The sequence below is a fragment of the Lontra canadensis genome, unplaced genomic scaffold (assembly GCF_010015895.1).
Source record: "Lontra canadensis isolate GAN:19392208 unplaced genomic scaffold, GSC_riverotter_1.0 scaffold69, whole genome shotgun sequence".
NCBI lineage: Eukaryota > Metazoa > Chordata > Mammalia > Carnivora > Mustelidae > Lontra > Lontra canadensis.
In genome coordinates, this window is record NW_022631063.1 from 2,808,812 (window position 1) to 2,831,136 (window position 22,325).

At 36.7% G+C, this 22,325-nt stretch overlaps 2 long non-coding RNA genes across 3 annotated transcripts in view; both read left to right on the forward strand.

The window, feature by feature from the left end:
• LOC116880898 overlaps window positions 1–22,325 on the forward strand; it is a 78,658-nt gene that overhangs the window by 8,901 nt on the left and 47,432 nt on the right. The gene's annotated exons all lie outside the window — the stretch shown is intronic.
• LOC116880897 overlaps window positions 17,833–22,325 on the forward strand; it is a 31,281-nt gene continuing 26,788 nt past the window's right edge. Inside the window, exons 1-2 of one of the 2 annotated variants that reach the window (XR_004385294.1) lie at window positions 17,833–18,277; window positions 19,764–19,925. This is a non-coding gene — a long non-coding RNA (uncharacterized LOC116880897). Of the gene's footprint in view, window positions 18,278–18,827; window positions 18,977–19,763; window positions 19,926–22,325 lie in introns of those variants that run through there. The other variant, XR_004385295.1, reaches the window with a different exon arrangement.

Here is a 22,325-nt window from a genome sequence, read left to right on the forward strand (position 1 = left end):
AGCAATGTATAAAGGTTCCAGTTTCTCCCCATTCTGATTAACACTTGTTATTATCTGTCTTTTCAGTATAGCCATTCCAGTGGGTGCCATGTAATATCTCATTATAGTTTTGAGTTTGCATTTCCCAGAGGGCTAATGATGTTAACGCTTCGTGTGCTAATCGGCCATTTGTATATCTTCTTTGGAGATATGTCAGATCCTTTCCCCACTCTTGAATTGAATTATTTGTCTTTTTATTACTGACTTTAAAAAATTCTTTACATACAAGTTTGTTATATTTATGATGTGCAAATATTTTCTTCCATTTTTGTGGGGTTTTTTTACTTTTTTTGATGATACCTTTGGATCACAAAGTTTTTAATTTGATACATGTGCTTTTGGTGTCCTATCTAAGAGGACTAAGGTCACAAAGATATACTCATATTTTCTTTTAAGAGTTATAGAGTTTTTGCCTTTATATTTAAGTCTATGATACATTTTTATATATGATATGAGAAAGGAGTCCAACTTTTTCTTTTACATTTGTATATCCAGTTGTTTCCAACATCATTTATTGAAAAGACTAATTTTTTTTCATCGAATTGTCTTGAGATCCTTGTCAAAAATTAATTGACCATGAATATGAGAGTTTATTTCTGGAATTTCAGTTTTATGTTGATCTACATGTTTTTCTTATGCCACTAGTACACTATTTTCATTATGATAGGTTTGTAGTAAGTTTTGAAATTAAGAATTGTGAGTCCTCCAGGCTTATTCTTTTTAAGGATTTTTTAAGCTATTCTGGGTCCCTTGAATTTCTTTTTGAATTTTAAAAACAACTTGTCAGTTTCTGCAAAGGAGCCAGCTGAGGTTTTCATAAGGATTACACTGAATCTGTGCTTCAATTTGGGGAGTATTTTCCTCTTAAAAATACCAGGTCTTTCAATCCATGAACATGGGATATCTTTCCATTCATTTAGGTCTTTGGTTTCTTTCAAACATGTTTTATAGTTTTCAGATTATAAATGTTATGCTACTTTTCTTGAATTTATTACTAAGTACTTTGTCTTTTTGTTGCTAATGTAAATGGAATTATTTTCTTAATTTCATTTTTTGATTGTTCATTCCTAGTTTATATAAATTAATTTTTGTATATTGATCTTATATCCTGCAACCCTATGAAACTCATTTATTCTAATAGTTTTGGGGTTTTTTATTATTGTTTTAGTGGATTCCTTAGGATTTTATATCATGTTATTTGTAAATAGGGACAACTTAACTTTCATTTCCAATCTGGATATCTTTTATTTTGTCTTTCTTTTTCTTTTCTTTTCTTTTCTTTTCTTTTCTTTTCTTTTCTTTTCTTTTCTTCTTCCTCCTCTTCCTCTTCTTCTCTCCTCCTCCTTCCTCTCCCTTGCTCCTTACCCCCCTTCTCTTCTTCCTCCTCCCCCTCCCTTCTCTTCCTCCTCCTCCTCCTCCTTCTCTTCTTCTCCTTCTTTTGTTTTTTCTTTTACCTAATTGCCCTGACTAGAACCTTTGGTATAATGTTGAATAGAAGTAGTGAGAACAAATATCCATGTCTTGTTTATTATCTTTAGGGGGAAATATTCAGTCTTTTAGCCTTAAGTACTATGTTAGCTGTTGGTTGAAATAGTGTCTTTTATCAGTTGAAAAAGTTAACTTCCATTCCTACTTTTTGAGTGCTTTTATTATGAAGAAGCATATGATTTTGTTTATGGTTCTTTTCTGCTCACTTTCCTATTTAAAGGGTGTCATATTGGCTATAGAATTCTTGGTTGGCACTACTTTCTTACAACACTTTGAATGTATGCTTCCATTGCTCCAGCTTTATTATTTATATTGAGAAACTGACTCAGTCAAATTATCATTTACTTTAAAAGTAATTTGACTTCTATCCACCCTTCCCCTTACTCTCAAGGTTTTCTTTTATTCTGGGTTTTTAGCCATTTCACTGTGATGTGCTTAGGCAAGGATTTCCTTTTATTTATTTCTCTTACAGTTTGTAAGTGGACTTGAATTTGTGACAATATTTTTTATCAATTTGGAAATGTTTCCAGACATTTTCTGTGTAAATAGTACTTCTTCCCTTTTTCTCTTTTCTCCCTTTTTGGGATTCTAATTATACATATATTAAATCTTATCATGGTGCCCTCCTTGTCTTTTAACCTTTATTATGTATTACCAACTTTTTTATTTCCCCATGTTTTATTGTAGGTATTTTTTCCCTGATAGTTGAGTCCAAGGTATTAATGAACTCATCTATTCATAAATAATTGTAGTTATCCTATTTTTAATTTCTGAATATCTGCTACAATTCTCAATCTTGTCTCTTATACCTTGAAAATAATAGGCGTTATTTGAAATATGCATTTGATAATCCCTGTATATGAAGCCCCTGTTTCTCTATAGTGCTATTTCTATTATATTTTATTCATGCCTTACTGTCTTTTTGTGCACCTGGTTATTTACTTTTATTGCTTACCTGATACTGATTTGCAAAATAACTTTAGAAATAATTATAGGCCTAGGATGATGCTGTTGTACCCGTTTTCGCGTCCGAGAGACCACCAAGGAGCCAACACCGATGCAATCACATGAGGGTTTATTTGAGAAGCTTAAGCTTGGGCCCAAGTATACCCGACAGAGCGGAGTAGGGACTTGGATCCGGAGCTTAGTTAAGGCAAGTCTATTTATGGGTTCCTGTTACTAAAGCAGGGTGGGGCTTCCTGGAACTAAAGTAGGGTGGAGGTCTCTGGAACTTAAGTAGGGTGGGGCTTAATAAAGCAGGGTGGGGGTCTCTGGAACTAAAGCAGGGTGGGGCTTCCTGGAACTAAAGTAAAGTAGGGGAAAGTTCAGCCCTTGGGCACAGGGGTCTGACATGGCTGCCAGAGCTAAGATAGCTGTACCTATGCTAAGGCTAAACCTGAGGTGGGATGGCCTTGATTTTTCTCGGCCTCCACAATGCTCCACATTCATTTTTTTTAATATTTTTTAAGATTTTATTTATTTATTTGAGAGAAAGAGAGAAATAGAAAGAGCATGAGGAGAAGGACGGGGGGAGAGGGAGAAGCAGGGTCCCCACTGAGCAGGGTGCTAGATGCAGTGCTCCATCCCAGGACCTCAGGATCATGACCTGAGCCGAAGGCAGACGCTTAACCAACTGAGCCACCCAGGCGCCTTGGTAGATTCCTTTAGAAAAGGTTATATTTGCTTCTGCCTGGTTCCTGCAGGAACTAGTTAAGTATTGTTTTTAGTGGATTCCTTAGGATTTTATATCATGTCATTTGCAAATAGATTTTATATCATGTCATTTGCAAATATCAAATAGAAGTAACTTCTGGAGTTACCTCATCTAGAGATGACTCAAAACTAAGCTTTTGGTCCCTTAAAGACTTACCTACTCTGATTCTCTATCAGTGCTAGTGTACATTCTCTTGGTGAACCATCCCACATCAAAGGGTATTAACCAAGTCTTCTTTCTCCGCTGCTGTTACCATGCCTTGTTATTTTAGCTCTCAGGAGAGCATAAAAAGTTGCTCTGCCTTTCCACTATCCTCTAGAATTGACAAAATACTTCATTTGATCAAGCATCTTCATCAAATCTTAACCTATTAAAATAGGACTTTTGTAATCTCCATGCCCCCCCCCCCAACGTAATGCTAACAGTGCTAGCAAAGCAGTTTTTAAACTGTGGAAAGGTCTTAATTATCTATCTGAACTAAGAGCCATACAGTTTTTTCAGTGGCTCTTAGAAGTTAAAGACTACCCTGAGTGTAAGTTTTTCTGAGATAGGCGGTGCTGCTGTGGCCTGCTAGTGCTGGACCTATTTCATAGAAACATAATCTATTGGAGATCCCATTATCTTCTGGTAAGTAGCCTTCTGCCACAAATGGCCATTTTAAATAATCTTTGCATCTAATTAAAAATGAAGCTCCTAGGAGGGAAAAGGGAGTTGACATGCAAAGCTACCTGCACTTCTTATGAATTTATTCACTCATCTCCTACCATGGCCTTCAGGTGTTCAATCTGATTCATGTAAAAATTTTGGCATCTTATAAATTCCTATAATGCCCCAATTAAGTCCCATTACTAAAAATATTTTAGCAAATTTGTGATATGCCTGCCTGTGTTGCTCTTGCTTTGTGAGAAGAAATTTGGAATTCCAAAGCTATCAGTCTGACACTTTTGTGAGCTACTACATTCAGTATAATATCATTTTTTAAAAATTGGAAAAGAAAACCACAACAGTACTCTAGGGAGCATGCTTTATTCTCCAGCCCTGAAAGCATTACTTTTAGTGAGTCCCTATCAGCACCCCTGTGCATGCCTGTCTTTATTAGATCAAAAATGTGCAGTTTCCTACTCTCCTGAGTTCCAAATGCCTCATGAGATTCTGCCACCAACTTTTTAAATGAAAGTGTAAAGTGCAGCTATTTTCTATTTCAACCTTCATTACTTTCAGTGGCTGGGTATATTTCCTTTCTCATTGTTGTTATTTTTTAATGTAAACAAATTAGGTGTCTCTTATTTACACAACAGTGCCAGTAGAGCCAAAGACTAGCCTTTGAAAGAATGTCTTAAATGAACATCAGGATTAAATAAGAAAGAGAGAGGGAGAGGGAAAGAGAGAAAAAGAGAAAGAGGAAGGCAGGCAGGCAGGCAGGAAGGAGATAGTGGCAGGATAAAATGTCCATGAAAATTTACTTAAGGAACATTCTGCCGGAACGGAAATCTCAGGTAACAGTTTTTAAACCAGCAATGCACCATGGATTTTGGCCTGAGGAAATATGACCAGTATACCTGAGAAATGCTGATCTTAATTATTTCCCTAAGGATTTTCTTTTTGCTCATGGTTCTAAGGAAGTTGGATTTTCCAAGAAAATTAAAACATACCTGCAAAGTTCAAATGCTTGTGTAAGAAAGTTCAGTGTCACTATTATAGTCTATTTACAATATTTTGCACTTTGTGTACAAATGCTACATTTGGTCTTAGTTTATGTTTCTTTCTTTATACTCAGCAGTAGCTTTGACTTCTTTTTGTATATTTTGGTTGCTGCTGTTGTTTTTAATGTTATCTTGCTGTGTGTATGCAAACCACCTCAGATGTTTTTGGAATGAACCTCGTGATGGAGAGATGAATATGTAATGACAATAGTTAATAGTTTATAATGATTACCGTGTAGTCTACTGTTTTGTGAAAGGCTAAATGACCTGCAAAGTGGGTATGGACAAAGCCAGACAAACATTTTGTTAAGGCTATTTTGATTCTGTGTTTTCCCTTCTACTTGTGTCTAGCTGCTGTGTCTTAGGTATCTCTTTTATTGGACGCTTGAATACCAAAGGAATAGGAGGAAACTAGAGATAAGATTTCAACTTCTCTTCCAACCTAGTCCCACTTAAGATCATCTTAATGTACCTGCTTGATGTGCCTGCTTCACATTTCCTCTTCCAACCCTCAGATGTCTCTCTTAGAAGAAGATTTACCCATTGTGAAGATGATGCCTAGATAGGTATGCTCTTTGTTAATTTAAGATGGGTCATTTGTTCCTTTCTTGATGCAGAATGTACTGTCTAATGGGGATGGTGTTCTAATAGTAAGCCAAACCAGACCTTGTCTCAGGCTTTAAGAAATTTGGTTAATATATTAGCAAGCACATGATTTTATAGGAGTACAATTGACAGCTTAGAAATAGGTGTGGGAATAATGACATTCCTTTTGGCTTGATACTGAAATGTAGTCTTTGACCTGAACTGCTATTTTTCTTAACGACAGATACTCAATTGAGTTCATTCTTTTTTATCTACTCATTTCTCTTTGCCACATGAGGATTCACAAGTCCTGCTCAAAATTTAGTTCATAGTTCTATCTTTTTCTCTCATTAACCCCGGCTTTACCATAAGACATACCTTGGGCAGAGATTTGTGGCAAGCATTCCATCCCTACCTTTAAGATCCACTGGAATATTTGGGAACCTTGTCTGCAATTCTTCAGGAAGCTGAATAAAATAGGAGAAGGGTATTGTTCTGGGGTCTCTATTGTACTTGATATCTCAGGTGCCATCTCTATACCTGTATGAAGAAAGAAAGTCTATCTTCCTGTTAGAGAGATTGTCCCATCTAGCTATTAGAACCCAAAACCATCAAATATTTGAGTCTTTCCCCCTTCTCATTCTGATTCCATGTGGCTACCTGGTTAAACCATGTCAAGTAGTCAATTTGTTTGACAGTTATGTCTTTAGTATAAATAAGAAGTTGCTATTCTGATTTTATATATCAGTGTTAGTGATATTTTTAGCAAGAGTCATATTTACTAATCCAGTCAATTTGAGGTCTTTCTGCGAAGTAGAAGACTAGACTTAGAGCTGTGGTAAATTTAGACTCTAGGACTGTTAGCTCCAAGGGAGGCAGGGGCTATATTTATCTTGTTCATCACTCTCTATATTAAAGTGCCTGGTCCGTAGTTCGCTTTTAATATATCTGAATGAATGAAAATTGTATCTTCTTAGGCTACTGAGAAGTAGCCACTCAGCTGGCTTCTCTCTTGATGGCATCAATCATATCACACAGGATTTCTTTTGAACTTCTTGGTAAGCTGTAGTATTCTCATTTTATAGATGTTAAAATGAAGCTTTAAAGTATTTAAATAAGTTTCCTATTGTCACAAAGTTAAAGAATGACTTTGGAAACTTGATATAGAGAAGTTCAAAGCCCAAACCCCTTCTGTTACATCATGGAGCCCATAGGAGTAACTCAAACTAAATAAATCAGAGCTCACAGCTAAGCTGGAGCCATTAGGTAAAGATTCTTGGAAAAGATTTAATTTGAACTAGGATTTAAAAGTTCAGCGGGACATCTGGGTGGCTCAGTGGGTTAAGCTGCCTTCAGCTCAGGTCATGATCTCACGGTCCTGGGATCAAGCCCCGCATTGGGCTCTCTGCTCAACAGGCAACCTGCTTCCCCCACCCGCCGCCTGCTTCTCTGCCTGCTTGTGATCTCCTCTCTCTGTCAAATAAATAAATAAAATCTTTTAAAACAATAAAAATAAATAAAAGCTGTTCCGCACTTCAACCCAGGGATAGGATACATGAATACATAGGATATATGATAGGATACATGAGCAAAAGTAGAGGAGCAAGTATTGAATGTTATACTGGGGAAACATAAAGTAATAAAATTCAACTTTAGTGTATAAGCTAAAAGCTATGAGATGATGGGAAATGAATCTAGAGAAGTATGACACATCATTAAATTCTGGAATAGCAGATTAAGGAATTTGAACATCCTTCTAAAAGTAATCAGAAACAAAGCATTTTAAAGATATGGAACATGATTAAAGTCATGCTTCAGAATGATGATTCAAGTTGACCTGTTTCTCGATTGGAAGTGAGAATAATTAAGATGTTATCAAAAATAATGCACGTGATAATAGTAAGGATGGGACAGTAAGAGGGGAGACAGGATTCAGAGCTGAGTCATAGGTAGGGGAGTTGAGCAAGCATTAAAAGAAACAGGAGTTAAACAGATGATGTAGGAAGACCATGCGTTTGGTTTTGTAGACACTACGTTTGTATTGCTTGTAGTGTATCCAAATGTAGGTGATGAGCAGAAAGTTGGAATGTGAGCCTGTAGCTTGAAAAGTCTCAGCTAGAATCAACTATTTGAATTCTTCTTCAGGGAGGCAATAATTGAAATCACAGGGTAAATGAGATTATCAGAGGCAAGCATATGAAAAGTAAAGAGTAAAGACTTGAACTAACCCCAGTCAGGAACATTTTGGATGCAGAAGGAGGAAGAAGAAGCCTCAAAGTAGACAGAGAAGGCGCGGTCGAAGAGGTAGGTAGTTATTACTTCCCTCAGGGGGTTATTTCTGCTGGTTTCAAGACTGAGAACTACTGTCTTAGTTTAATGATAGAAAATGATGAAAATAGCTAGGAGGAAGTAAGTTGGTAAATATGGATTAGGCCAAGGCAAATTTGATGAGCTGAATAGAATTTTTTTTTGTGGCTATTTACTAAAAAAAAAAAAAAACAAAAAAAATTTTTTTTTTTTTACAATGCTACTTCAAAACTGACTTTTTTCCTAAACTTTCTCCCACTATTTTGAATAAAAGTAATAGGCAGTACTAATGGATAATGGATTCCTAGTAAATTCTTAAAACATTCAGGAATATTCTTCCACCCCAAGTTTTGATTCCAATGTGAATTGAATTACTAACAATTGATGCTATAGCAGATTTTGAAATGAAAGTAGTCAATTGAATGACTTTATCTCAGCTATTAATATACTCTTTTTCTAATATTTTGACTCTGAAATACTAATCCCTCTTTGACCTCTGGTTTCCTATCGTCAGTAAGTTAGATAATGCCATTTTACTTTTTAAAAATTTCCAATTTGACATAAGTAACATTTGCCTCTTTATCCCCTCATAATGCTAAAGCCACAGAAATACTATTCTATCTTCTGATATTTTTGGTTGATAAGCATACAACATATTTCTACTGTTTCAGTATGCAGTGCTTTTATAGAAGCAAATAAAAAGTGAAAAAATATCTTTATTGTTCAGGATCAAAACTTGTTTGCTCAGTCTTAAGGATATGCATATTTCATAGCTTTCTGAATATTTTTTGCTAATTTAGCCTAGTTTTTTTGAATAATAAAGGCTTTGGAAAATTGCTTTTTAATTGCAGAAAGAATTTTTCTTCAATTAATCTCTATTATTAATTTCAACTGGTATGAGAAACCAAGAAGAATCTGTATGAATGCATAAACTATTTAGAAATTATAATCTCTGTGCTTATTTGTTTGTCATTTTTAAAGAACATTCTGAATGGCAAAAAAAAATGAAAAGGAATCGATGTCATAGTAAATACGTTAGGAGAAGACAACTAGAATTAAAAAAAAAAAAGATGAGAAACACCCAATAACAATTTAACAGAGTGGTTTCCATAGTCTAATAATTCATTATTCCTAGGTGAAAATATCAAGCCTCCTATTTGTAACTATTTCTTGTCTAAAAAAATAGAAAATAATTTAAGCTGTACTATAAATATTTACACTGGCACCCTCACTGCCTCTATATATCAGGGAGGCATGGATCATAGGATATGCGTAAGGTATACCAATGGTATATTCTATCATCCAAAGCTCTTTAAGAATTCCTCCATCACTCCTGAGTTTGCTTTCAGTATTTTGCAATATGTTACAATTTCCTTGTTCTGGTAAGTGAATTTTAAAATTTATTATTCTAAGTATTATAACCTTTAAGTATTTTATAACAAGGAAGACAATGACCATGATCATTTTGTCATACAAAGAAGTTCACTGGTTATCTTATTGAGGTACTTAAAATGGTTGGGTTACACATTTTTCTCTTACAAGTTAGATAAGTGCTCCAAATATGCTGAACTTTGCTGTAGTGAAAAGTGGGCCTCAATAGAATGCTACCTTGTAGATATTTTTTCAAAAAAAAGAAGTATTTTAATTCATCCCATCAAGATTAAGTTGATGTTTTAATAATGAGTAGTTCACTGTTTCTCATTATTAATATACAAAAAGTATTTTAAAAATGAGTCTTCAGAGATATTTCCATTGTTATGTGATTTATGTGATTTTACTGCATTTTAACAGCAGATGTAAATATGTCTCCTATAAATGCTATCATAATAGCTTCTTTTTTTTCTTCTTTTTTTTTTAAGATTTTATTTACTTATTTGACAGACAGGGATCATAGGTAGGCAGAGAGGCAGGCAGAGAGAGAGAGGGAAGCAGGCTCCCTGCTGAGCAGACAGCCAGATGTGGGGCTTAATCCCAGGACCCCGGGACCAGGACCCAAGCCGAAGGCAGAGGCTTTAACCCACTAAGCCACCTAGGTACCTCATAATAGCTTCTTAATTTAAAAAAAATAACTAATAAATATACTATTTAAAAATCTTTATGATTTTAATGGATCTCTAACACATTGCTAAAAGTGTAACAGTGCAACAACTTCTTTCTTTCTTTCTTTCTTTTTTTTTTTTAGTGCAACAACTTCTGATTAGGTTTCAAAAACAAATACCTGGTACTCAAGAAGATACCAAGTTGCTGAATTTCAACAAAAATGTTTGCATAATTGGTATGCAACTGAAAAACAATTATCTGAGCTTTCCTAAGTGCTTCCCTTCATGTACTCATTCCATTGGAATATATAGATTTTTTGTGGAGTATCTTTTTCATCTGTGTTAGTCCTTAAAACCAGGTTTAAAAAGCTAAAACTTTAATTCTCAGATCATTAAATGCAAAAATAAGACTTTCATAGAAATTAAGCATATTCGCTTATATTGTTTTCATTAAAAACAATTACCAATAACTTTATTAAGAATGAATGTTTTATAGGGACACTTGGGTGGCTCAGTCAGTTAAGCGTCTGACTCTTGGTTTTGGCTCAAGTTGTGATCTCAAGGTCATGAGATCGAGCCCCACATCAGCTCCGAGCTCAGCACAGGGTCTGCGTGAGATTCTTTCCTCTCCTTCCCCCTCTGTTCTCCCCCCTGCTCAATCTCTCTCTCTCTCTCTAAAATAAATAAATAAAATCTATTTTCAAAAGGAATGAACATTGTATATATCATTAATAACTTTAAAAATTATTTAAGCATCATTTCATCTGTAATCTAGCCTTTAACTTATCAATTTCTATAACTGTTGTATTTCATACAATATAATAGTACATTAGTAGCCATATTTTTTATAAATTAATATACATCTACAGGATACACAAAATTTTTTCACTATTAAGGGATTACTACCGGGGCCCCTGGGTGACTCAGTCAGTTGAGCATCTGCCTTTAACTCAGGTCATGATCTCAGGGTCCTGAGACTGAGCCCCATGTCTGGCTCTCTGCTCAGTGGACAGTCTGCCTCTCCCCTTCCCTCTGTGATCTCGCTCTCTCTCAAATAAATAAATAAAATCTTTTTTTTTAAAAAAGGATTTACTATTCAAATATTTTACAGTTTACTAAATCAATAAACTAGATTGAACAAAATAAAGTGTTTTCCTATGAGAATAATAATTATATTGAAGAGAGAGAGTACCTCAGTCCCTGTTACCATATAAGCACCAATGAGAGCTATATTACTGCTTTCATCGGCCCTATGCACTTTTGCCTTCATGGGCCTCTTCTTCCATTAAAAAAAAATACTTAAAATTTTATGACTGCATTGGTATAGAGATGAATATATTTATTTTACTCATTTTCTCTAACCTAGAAGTTCATTTTTTCTTCTAATTTTGAGATAAATTAGAACATTTTTATGAGTAGCTAAAAGTACTGATAGCCCTAGGTCCACATTGATAAGTTGGCGTTTGTACCAAAACAGTAAGTTAGGAAATAAAGCTTCTCATACTTGGATTTTAGTTTTAGAACTAGGACTCTATTAGTTGCAAAATAGACACATATAAGGAACCATTATACTTTTTGAGGAAGGGCTAATATGCCACAAGGTATGTATTTTCTCCACATAATCCCTCAGACATGACATCTTCCTGTTTGAAAGATGGTGGATTCCTCAGAACAGCAGTTAGGAGGAGAGAAAGGAGGGAAGATGGACCTGAAGCTACAACCTTGGAACAGGTAGACAATGCAAACAGATTATGTGCAGTACAACCAGAACTGATGAAGCAGGAAGTGAGGGGTCCAGTCTTCAATCAGATTGAACTCTGAACTCTTTCCCATGCCCTAGAGATCTGACCCATCTTGTTCTTTCCTGTCGCATCTTATCCTACATCACTTCTTTGCCATGCTTCCATCATGCTTCATGCTTCATGCTGGCTTTTCTACTGTCCTCAAACACAAGCGTAGTAGCTCACCCCAGCCTAAAGGTCTCTGTTGGCACAGGCTCTCCCTGCATGACTGTAAAGCCACTACCTTGTGTCATTGAGGCCTCTGCTGCATGTCATCTCCCCAGTGTTTTCTAGCCGCCCCTTTCCTCACTACTCTGTTATAGCATCCTGTTGTATTTTCTTCATCATACTGTCTGAATCTGTCGTTTATTCATTTCTTCATTGTCTACCACCCCATCTGGAATATAAGTTCCGTGGTTGCAGAGGACAGGTCGGTCTGGATTACCTGTAGCCCTTCCATGCCTAGAACAATGCCTAGCATTCAAAAAATACTTGCTGGATGAATCAGTTGAGCTCAATTTAACAGCTACCTCAATCCCTCCCTCCTCTACTCTCATTCAAGCAGCTCAGTTCATGGCACTGGCTATGATGTGACCTTTCCTTTTTAGGAATGTCACCTTTTCAGAAACTCAACACCTAGTTTGACATAATGTATCTGCAAACAACGATAGCAATAGATACAGGATAGTGTAGTATACAACCCGGCAGCTGAGAAGAACCTCCCCAATACTTGTATATGTATTTTAAATCTTAATACTTAAAATCTTAAATTTACTTGATTACTTAAAATCTTAAATACTCGTATATACTGGTGCTAATATACCTCACTTCCCATGAATATGTATCACACAATTACTAGCTAATGGAAATTCCGTGTTGTTACATAAGACATTTTGTGCTTTGTCTATAATGTAGGTGACAATTTGGGTGAGATGACATAATGCAGACGACATATCCAGTGATCGTGTATCTGTTTCTCACAGCAGAGGCAACAGCCGACAATGCGATGCTTCATGTTTCAATGTGATCTAGCATCATTTTTAAGCCCTCTTTCTCCAGCCATCTAGAGGTATTCCCAAGCAGCAAAGGTTTTAAGTGTTTCATTGCCTACTTTATTCCCTGTGGGACAGTTGTTGTAAGCCTGTGAAATGGTCACTAACTGGTAATACTCAGCTTTAGAATTCAACTATGGAAGATGATTTTCAAGTCCCCCACCTCCCATCCCCAAACACTGATTTTTATTTCAGTCATGAGTCCTTCTGGAATCTCTTCAATTTTCTGTTCTTCCTGACCAGTGGTACCCATCCATCCCCACACAAACTCACAAACGATTAACCAGGAAGTATTTATTTATTGCTGATGATGTGCTCAGTACTGTGTCGAAGCTTTGTGGATATGGAGGTGAAGTGTAAAAAAAATCATTGCTGTTTTTAGAGAACTCAAAGTACAGATAAGAGAGAAGATTACTAGGTATAAGAAAGCACTGATGGGGGCACCTGGGTGGCTCAGTGGGTTGGGCCTCTGCCTTTGGCTCAGGTCATGATCTCAGGGTCCTGGGATCAAGCCCTGCATCGCCTGCTTCCCCCTCTCTCTCTGCCTCCCTCTCTGCCAACTTGTGATCGCTCTCTCTCTGTGTCAAATAAATAAATAAAATCTTTAATAAAAAAAAAAAAAAGAAAGCATTGATGGATATAAACTGGACTTATTGTGGTCATCATTTCACAATATATACATATATTGAATCATTATATAGTATACCTGAAACTAATATAATATTATATATCAACTATGTCTCTCCCTCTCTCTCTATATATATATATTTTATATATATATATATATAGTGTGTGTGTGTGTGTGTGTGTGTGTGTGTGTGTGTGTATGATAAAATAAAGTAAAAGCAACAACAGCAACAAAAAGCACTGAATCTTAGAGGACAAAATACAACCATAGGAAGTGGACCTAGAGCTAGACCTAGAGCTCATTCTCCAAGTAAGAGAGAAGGGCATTTCAGGCAAATGGGTAAAAGGCATAAAGAAAGGATGAATATGGCTTGTTTGTGGATCTTGAGGAGACTGATTAAAATGGACTCTATGTTAGAGGGAAAAAAGTGGGAAATGCGGTTAGTAGCAAATGAGAACATATCATCAAGACGTTGAATGCTAGACAGAAGCATTTAGATTTGTTTGAGCAGAAAACTTGGAATTATATTTACTCTCATCTTTCTCTTCGTGTCCCAAATTTGTAGAGAAAATAAAAGACTTCTTTTTGTTGAATGATTCCTTCCTGGAAGTCTTCTATTTGTAGTAATGACAGTCAAAACCCTCTGAAGGTATGTTAAGAATAGTGGCTGAAACCTCAAGCTGGGATTTTTAGCATTTATATGTTTTTTTCATAAGGTCCTTTTGCTATTTTTAAACTTAAATAATTTGGTTTGGAGGAATGAGAGAAATGATCTTTAATGAGAGGTGACTTTTTTCTGACAGCAAATGGATTTCTCATTTCAGCTAGTCTTAGGACACACTTTCTTAACTAACATAAGCTGTTTTGGGTTTATCTCAGGATCTGGAATATGAATATATTAAATTCAGCTACATAATACATACCCTAAATTTTGATATTTTTTAAAATATAAATCTTATTTCTATCACCCTGTGACATAAATTATTATTAAAAGAAAAGAACATTTGTGGAGCATATATTATGAGCCAGTGCTCTGGTCAGGATGGACCAAGATAAATTGCTGCAAAAAATTTACTTTCAAGTCCCAGAAGTTTAACAAAACAAAGATTTATTTCTATCATGGGTTGGCAGGGGTGCTGTTCTGATAGTTGCTCAGAGACCTGGGCTGACAGAAACTTCATTATTTGCAGTTCCACCATCTGGAACACATGGTCCCCCTGCTCCTAGCATCAGGGGAAGAGAGCATGGAAAATGGCATGCTGGCTCCTAGGTGCTGTGCCCCACTGGCCAGAACCAGTCACATGGCTCCACCCAGGTGTGAGGAGTCTGGGAAATGTAGTCCTCCAAGGTTCCAGGACAGATAGGAGAACCAGAATCTGGTGGGCACCAGTAAGTTCTGCCATGACCAGGGAGGGGACCAATGTGTTTCAAATGTCTTATTTACTCTTCAGGAAAGCTTGAAGGAGTAATAGTGGCCTTGTTTTTGCAGACTAAGAAAACGAAAGTAATGTGGTGAGGTAAAAAGAGATTTATTTGGGTCAGAGGTCCTGGGTTGGAACCTCAGCTCTGTTATATATATGCTGAGCTGTAAGATAGATCAGCTAATTTTTCACTCCTTCTGCACAATTAAATTGTGCACATCACAATCAGATGGTTTTCCTGAACTATTGCTGTCTTCCTATAGCAATCTGTACTACTCTCTCATCACAGCTCCTGTATTGTAACTACTGTTGTAGTGGTCATTTTCTTCAGGGAAAGGGCTGTTCCTATTTACAGTTTTACTTGTCATTTCATGTCCTGGTAACTGCTTAATATTTATTGAGGGGTTAAATTTAAATACTTCTGGTTGTCTGTTGCATTAGGATGTCGATGAAAATGGCAATGTTATTAATGACACAAAGTAACTTGCCATATTCCAACAAAGTATAGCCAAGTAGAAATATTTTTTACAAATTCCTTGTTTTTTTAAAAATCTGAAACACAATTACTTAGTACTGCTCAGCAGTAGACTGTATATAAAACTCACAGGCTTGTTTATTTACTATCTTACTAATTTCCTAGGGCTTCTGTAATGAAGTGCCACAAACTGTGTGGTTTGCAACAGCAGAAATATACTGTCTCAGGTTCTGGAGGCAAGAACTCAATAAAAATGGGGGAGAATCTGCCCCATGCCTCTCTCCGTGGCATCAGTGACAGCTGGCAATCCTTGCCATTCTTTGGTTTATAGAGGTACCATTGCAATCTCTGCCTCCTTCGCATGACGTTTTCCCTGTGTGCTTCTCTCCTCTCTTGTAAAGATACCAGTCATACCATATCAGGGCCCACCCACCCGGATGATCTCATCTTAACTTGATTACATCTCTAAAGACCCTGTTTCGGGGGCACCTGGGTGGCTCAGTCAGTTAAGCGTCTTCCTTCAACTCAGGTCATGATCCCCCATCAGACTCTCTGCTCAGTAGGGAGCCTGCTTCTCCTTCTCCCTCTGCTAGCCACTCTGCCTACTTGTGCGCTCTCTCTCTCTCTCTGTGACAAATGAGTAAATATAAAATGTTTAAAAAAAAAAATGAGGTCACATACAAAGTACTGGGGATTAGGACTTCAACATGTTTTTAGGGGACACATAGCCATAACAACTATGAGTCGTATTTTTTAATTAAAAATCTAGATTTCTACTTCTCTTGAAAAATCAGATCTTCAAAGAGACCATCTGCCTTCCCCAATGGATTAATTCCCTGTCACTAGCAGTTATCTTTCCCTTCCTGTGGGGCCTGTGCTCTCTAGTTTGCCACACTCCCCACTGATCACTAATGCTTCCATGGCCAAGTTTCATCTTTAGTACTGAACATGAATTATGACAGCATCAGAATGCCAGAATTCTTATACTCAGCCCTCTTTATCTACTACATTATCTCTCTGGCCCTGATGATTTACGATTTTTAACTCTTGTTACGAAAAAAATTCAGCTCTACTGATAGAGACAAAAATTTACTAAATTCATTTCATTGTATAGTCTTTCTTTAAGACTCACAATAACATTTAATACAAAAAATAATTTATTCATGACAAATTGTTTCTGAATGACTTATTTAAGGAGTTTGGAATATGATCAGGTATAGCCCAGGAGAAATGAAAAGATGGTGTCAAAGGAGAAAATAAGGTCACTAATCACTTTTCAACAAAAGTAGCTGAAACGATGCTGGCAATAATTAAAAGGAAGAGACATAGAAAATGAATTGTATTATGTGACCCACCCATGGGCAAGATAAAAAGATGTGTTCAGAAAAAAAAGATTTTAATACGAATTAGAGTCCAAACAGTCAACTTTTAAGAAATACACAAAGAGAATTTATAAGTGAACAGAGAAAAATCCCTGAGGGGACTCATGAAATGAGGGTAAAATGTTAATTCTCAAAATTGTTGTTTTATTTATTACATAATAGAAAGTAGTAACTATACTCCATATTCGAGGACAATGGACTTAATTAAAGGGAGTAACAGTAGATCTTCAGACCTAAATAGATGTGACTCTCTGTCCCTCGGTCGTTACATTTTGTGCTTAAGACTCATTTCATTGTTATTTTTCACTTCTTCCACCAAATCCAAACCTGCTTCTCCTTGTGGATTCCCGGAATTAAAAACAACCCTGTTTTCTGATCCTCTGAGCCAAAAACATCCCTTCATGCCTCATCCTTTACCCTCAACCACATCCAGTCAGGGACCTGGTCCTGTCATTTTTTACCTTTTAAATATATTGGGAGAAATCTCTCTCCTTTTCTCTGTTCTCACTGGCCCCACCTTCATGAGGCCCTCTCTACCACACACCTTTTACAAAACTCAACTAGGAATAATCAGGTGACTACATTAAAGTAACATAGGGCCTCATCGCTGTCCACATGGACTATTGTGCTTCCCGGAAATGGGTCTCCCTACCACATGCCTCCCCCAGTGCACTTTTTCCCACACCCATCCTGTGGCCATCCACACTTCCCTGTCCTATATAAAAATTCCCTCAACTCAAATGCATTTACTACCTCCCTTTTCACCTCCTGGTACTCATCCCTCAACTCCAGCTCACTTGCTCTGTGGGGTCTTCCTGGTTGAGTTAGTGTCCTTTCTTCTGTGCTTTTCTTGTGCCTGTTTACCTCGGTGTACTTGCTCCTCCAGCCAGCACCCAGGGGTCAGCTGTCTCCACTGCCTGGGAGCTTCTGAGACATGCAAAATCTGGGGCTCCACCCCAGACCTGCTGAGTCACAACCTACGTTTTAAGGACATCTCCAGCTGATTCTTATGCACACACAAGTCTGAGCTCTGTGGCTACTGGTATGATTCGAGGTTTGGAGTTCGGGCTCTTATATTGAATTCTTAGCTCCTCTAGATGAGAGCCACACATTTTGTTTTTGTATCCGCTAACAAAGTGACACTGTCTGCTGAGCACTTGCAGTATATGAAGGTGGGAAGAAGAAAATGGGAACAGATGGTTTAGTGGTCACCCAAGCAGTAGGGGCAAAACCAGGACTCCCTGGCACTTATGTATCAGATCCTTTCTACCGCCCATGCTGTGCCACTTAAAACATCTTTCTTCTCTATTCTAAACCTAGGAGATGTGGGAGGACACGCTCACAGTCACAAGGCTATTGTAAGTGGCAAAGAGGACTCCGGGACACAAGTTTTTCTCTTGTCACTTAGTTGAGGATCTTTACACTGTGTCATTTGGCCTCTGTCAGAAGAACAAATGTGAAACACATTCATTGAACTTCTGTTCTCACAAGTCAAGTTTCAAAGAGCATCTGCCATAATGAATAAAAATATATCTGTATTTCTCCCGTGTGCTTCGATTCAGGCAGTCCTGGGTTACAGTCCAGTAAGTCAAGTTCAGGGAACATCATGTTTATCTGAGAGTGAAAAGAGGAGCCCGAACTAAAAAACACACAGACAAAAAAAGTAAGAAATAATTATAAACGTGGATATAATTCGTTGCAACTTGGATATTTTTTTCTTACCTGGAGCAATAATTTGTAGCTTGTAACACGAAGCATATTTTTACAGTACATTTTAACATGCATATAATGGTTTCAAGCTTCCGTTTTGAATGAGGCATATTTATACTCCAAATGCCACATTTACTTATGTATTTCCAGTGTGTCTGAATATTTTGGGAAGGAAACAAATAGGATGATTATGTAATTGCCACCAATATGTTTTGCGTTGCTTTGTTTCGCTTTTGAAATAACAACCGTATTACACCATAAGTGGCCGATTCAGTAAGGAAGGCAACAAATTATTTGTTGTATGTGCCAGGCACTGTCACAGGCTCTGCCCTCAGAATTTTGCCCTCAGAATTCTGCCTCCATAAATTTTGTGGACTAAGGAGGGGAGCTAGCCAAAGAAACAAGCAGTTGCAATGAGTCTATGAAGGTGAAAGGTGAAAACACAGTTAACTGCAGGGAATCTAGGCAGGAGCACCTGGTCCAAGCTCAGGAAAAGCCTTTGCAAAGGAGATGACCACGAAGCTAAGTCCCAAAGAAGAATGGAATTTCATCAGGCAAATTCTGCGGGCTGGGACTTTCCAGACAGAAGGATAGCTGCATATGCAACGGCCCTGATCCAAGAGAAAGAATGAAAAAAAGGTTGGAGATAGCTGTAAGTAGTCCAGTATGGCTAAAACAGAGTGTTACTGGTGCAAGGGAAGGAATGGTTTGTGGAGTGATGAGGGTTAATGTCAGGAAAGCAAGGGCAGATCATGAGAGGAGCTGAATGCCATGCAAGGAATTTGGATGTCATTCTAAAAGTGATATGTAATGCTTTCCTCATGCTTGTATGGGTGCCATATTGCTCTAAACTTATCCCACTTAGTGTTCACAGCTGGTGACTTTATAGGTAATGAAACTGAGGCCCAAAGACTAAAAGTACGTTACCAAAGTTGCACAGGTGGGCAGTAATAGAGCTAATAAAGACAATGGGACGGGGCATGATGTAATATTTGTTTTGTGAAGATCATTATGGCTCAAGTATGAAGATAGAAATTGAGAAGACATTTCAGTAACCCACATAAACTAAGCTGAAGACCTGAGCTAAGCTGAGTCAGTTGGGAAAGAAAGAAATAGGTAAGTAGAGAGATGATCAGGGGCTATGGTAGGACTCAGTGATAGGTCAGTAAGATGTGAGAACAAGTATGTGACCAAATGGGCTTCTCCAGATAGGGCATGAGTACCAGATTTTAGGTCATATACAATCAAATATGCATTTCCTATGACCATATTTGTAATTGAAATGACTAAAATAAATATTAACTAATCTCTGGTGACACATAAATTAATTTGAATCGTGGCATAATTTAAATGAAGAAATCGAAAGACCTAGGTTTCACTTTATAAAAAATACTCTATCATCTAACTATGATGTCACTTCATTCTTCTGTTACTTATAGGACAGCTCTCTGTCTCTCCGTCTTTTATTTTCCTGCCAATTCTAATTCCCCAGCTGAAGAACCTCATCTACGACTGTGTTCTCTCGATGTTGACAGAAACTCAAAATTCAGGTAATTCTGCTGCAAGTTTCAGTCCATTCTTGATAACTCAGATTCCAAGGTGTGAGTATCCTCTCTGATCCATTTTTCTGATTATCCTGCTTTGTATACTTGGGCTTTGCTCCCTACAGTGCCTGACATTCGCATATCTTTGAATCCTGGCCTCTCAGGCTCAGGATCCCTGTTACCAGCTGCGAAACCTATATATTAGCTCATTAACTAACTCATATTTAATGGTCTCTTCTCTTTTGCAATTTTTTGTAAAATGGTAATTTTGTGATAAAACTAACATCTTTCAAACACCGTGTTGCTTTCAAATTTTCCCCGTAATCTGTAATAAATTGCCAACTAATTAGTATTCTTTAGCTGTGTCCAATGGTCTAGTTCATCTTTGAAAAGACATGTTTGAACTTCTAGAACTTTTGTCACTTATTTTGGTGATGTGCCTATCCATTTTTCCCTTGGCTGTAGAGCCAAGCTTTGAACTCTCGTTCAATATTGTATCTCCACCTCCTTATCTTTATGACAATTATCTTTTTGTATTCATATTTCAGGTCTTCGCCCAACTAATAGTCCTGCTTGTACTTTTGGTTCTGATCTTCCAAATTCTGTCCAGTTCCATTAGGGCCAATGTAATGAACAGCCATTAATCTCCATTTTAGATTAAATTATTATTGGAACAGCCAAAATTAGGGGAGTACCATAGCCATATTTTAAAGATAATCTGTAAATAAAAGGAAAGGTGAGGGAAGAACATTTTATATTGATTAAAGGACAGAGGAACACATACTGCATTTATAAAAACTTTAAACAAAAACAGAGTACGATGCCTTCATCGAGGCAAGAATAAAGAAGTAGCTAACATGTTCTTTGTTTTCATTTCTCTCCCTGTATAAATAATATCTGTTATTTATTTCTCTGATGTAAATAACAAGGATATAGCAAATCAAAGCAAGGTTTGAATAATACAGGATCAGGGCAAAATGACTGGTTAACAGGAACAAAAGATCCTGGATTTGGAATGCATTGTAAGTGCAGAAGGAGTAACAAAAGAAAAGCAAATTATCTGTTGAAGATAAAAATTACCAGGAGAGATTAAAAAGTAGAACTAAATTAGAATGATTAAAATGCTACCATCGGGTGCCTGGGTGGCTCAGTTAGCTGGTCGACTGATTTCGGCTCAGGTCATAATCCCAGAGTTCCGGGATCGAGTCCCACAACGGGCTCCCAGCTCCATGGGGAGTCTGCTTCTCCCTCTAACCTTCTCCCCTCTCATGCTCTCTCACTATCTCTCTCTCTCAAATAAATAAATAAAATCTTTTTAAAAAAATGCTACCATCTTTCTGTCTTTATCATCATTTCAGAAATCATTCCATTGGCGGATTTTTGTTGTTTACCCTACATCTGATTTCACAGTTCACTTGAGGGGTCAGCAAACTACAGCCCATGGGCCCATCAGCTAAGAATGCTTTCATATTTTTATAGGGTTGAAAAAAATCACAAGAATAACTTTTCATGACACAGAAACATTACATGGAATTTAAGATTCAGGGACCATATAGTCTTCTTGGAAAATAACCACGTTATTTGTCTCTTGTTGTCTGTGGCTGCTTTTGTGCTCGAATAGCAGGTCTGAGTGATGGCCACAGAGACCATATGGCTGGGAAAGACTGAAGGACTTCCTCTCTGGCCATGTACAGCAAAAGTTTGCCAGCCCCTGATTTCATGACTCAAATAAGTCTCTCTTATTTGATAAGAAAATTTTAACCAACATAGTTTGTAAGTATTCATTCCTAAACCAATGGACATTATATAATGCCATAATTTGGAAGTGAATAAAATAAGCCATTTCCTATACAGATAATCATGTTACTTAATTACCAGTCATAAAAAATTAAAAAACAAAAATAGTAATTTAAATAAAAAAATAAAATATTACCAGTCATTAAAAACCAGTTTTTTTATGGCATATATAACAGTTGAACAATCTAAAAAAGTTATCTAAAATATTTTATTGCTTGTTTATTGACTCCTATATACTTCTCTGGAAAATTCTTTATAAGGAAAACAGGTTGATTGGGACATATAATGAGAAATAAAAATACTTAGAAATCCCAAAAAAGAACAGAAAATAGTGACAAGTGGATAAAGGAAACTATGTAAAATGTCATTTTTACAGCATATAAGAATATCCCTTCAGCAATTAATAGGACCCAAAAAAAGGATATGTATTTTTGGAACAAGTTTACCATGCTAAATTGAACTTAACCCCTGATATGTAAAGGCCATTGAAACAATTCCCTCAACAAATCTATTATATTTATCTAGATCACCAGTGCACTCAATAACTTCATTTAGCTTTAAAAAAAAAAAAAATAAGAGCTTTTAAAATAAACAAGAGCTTTAGTTTTTGTTTACATATTCATAAATTTGGAGATTAAGACGACGACAGTATATACATCA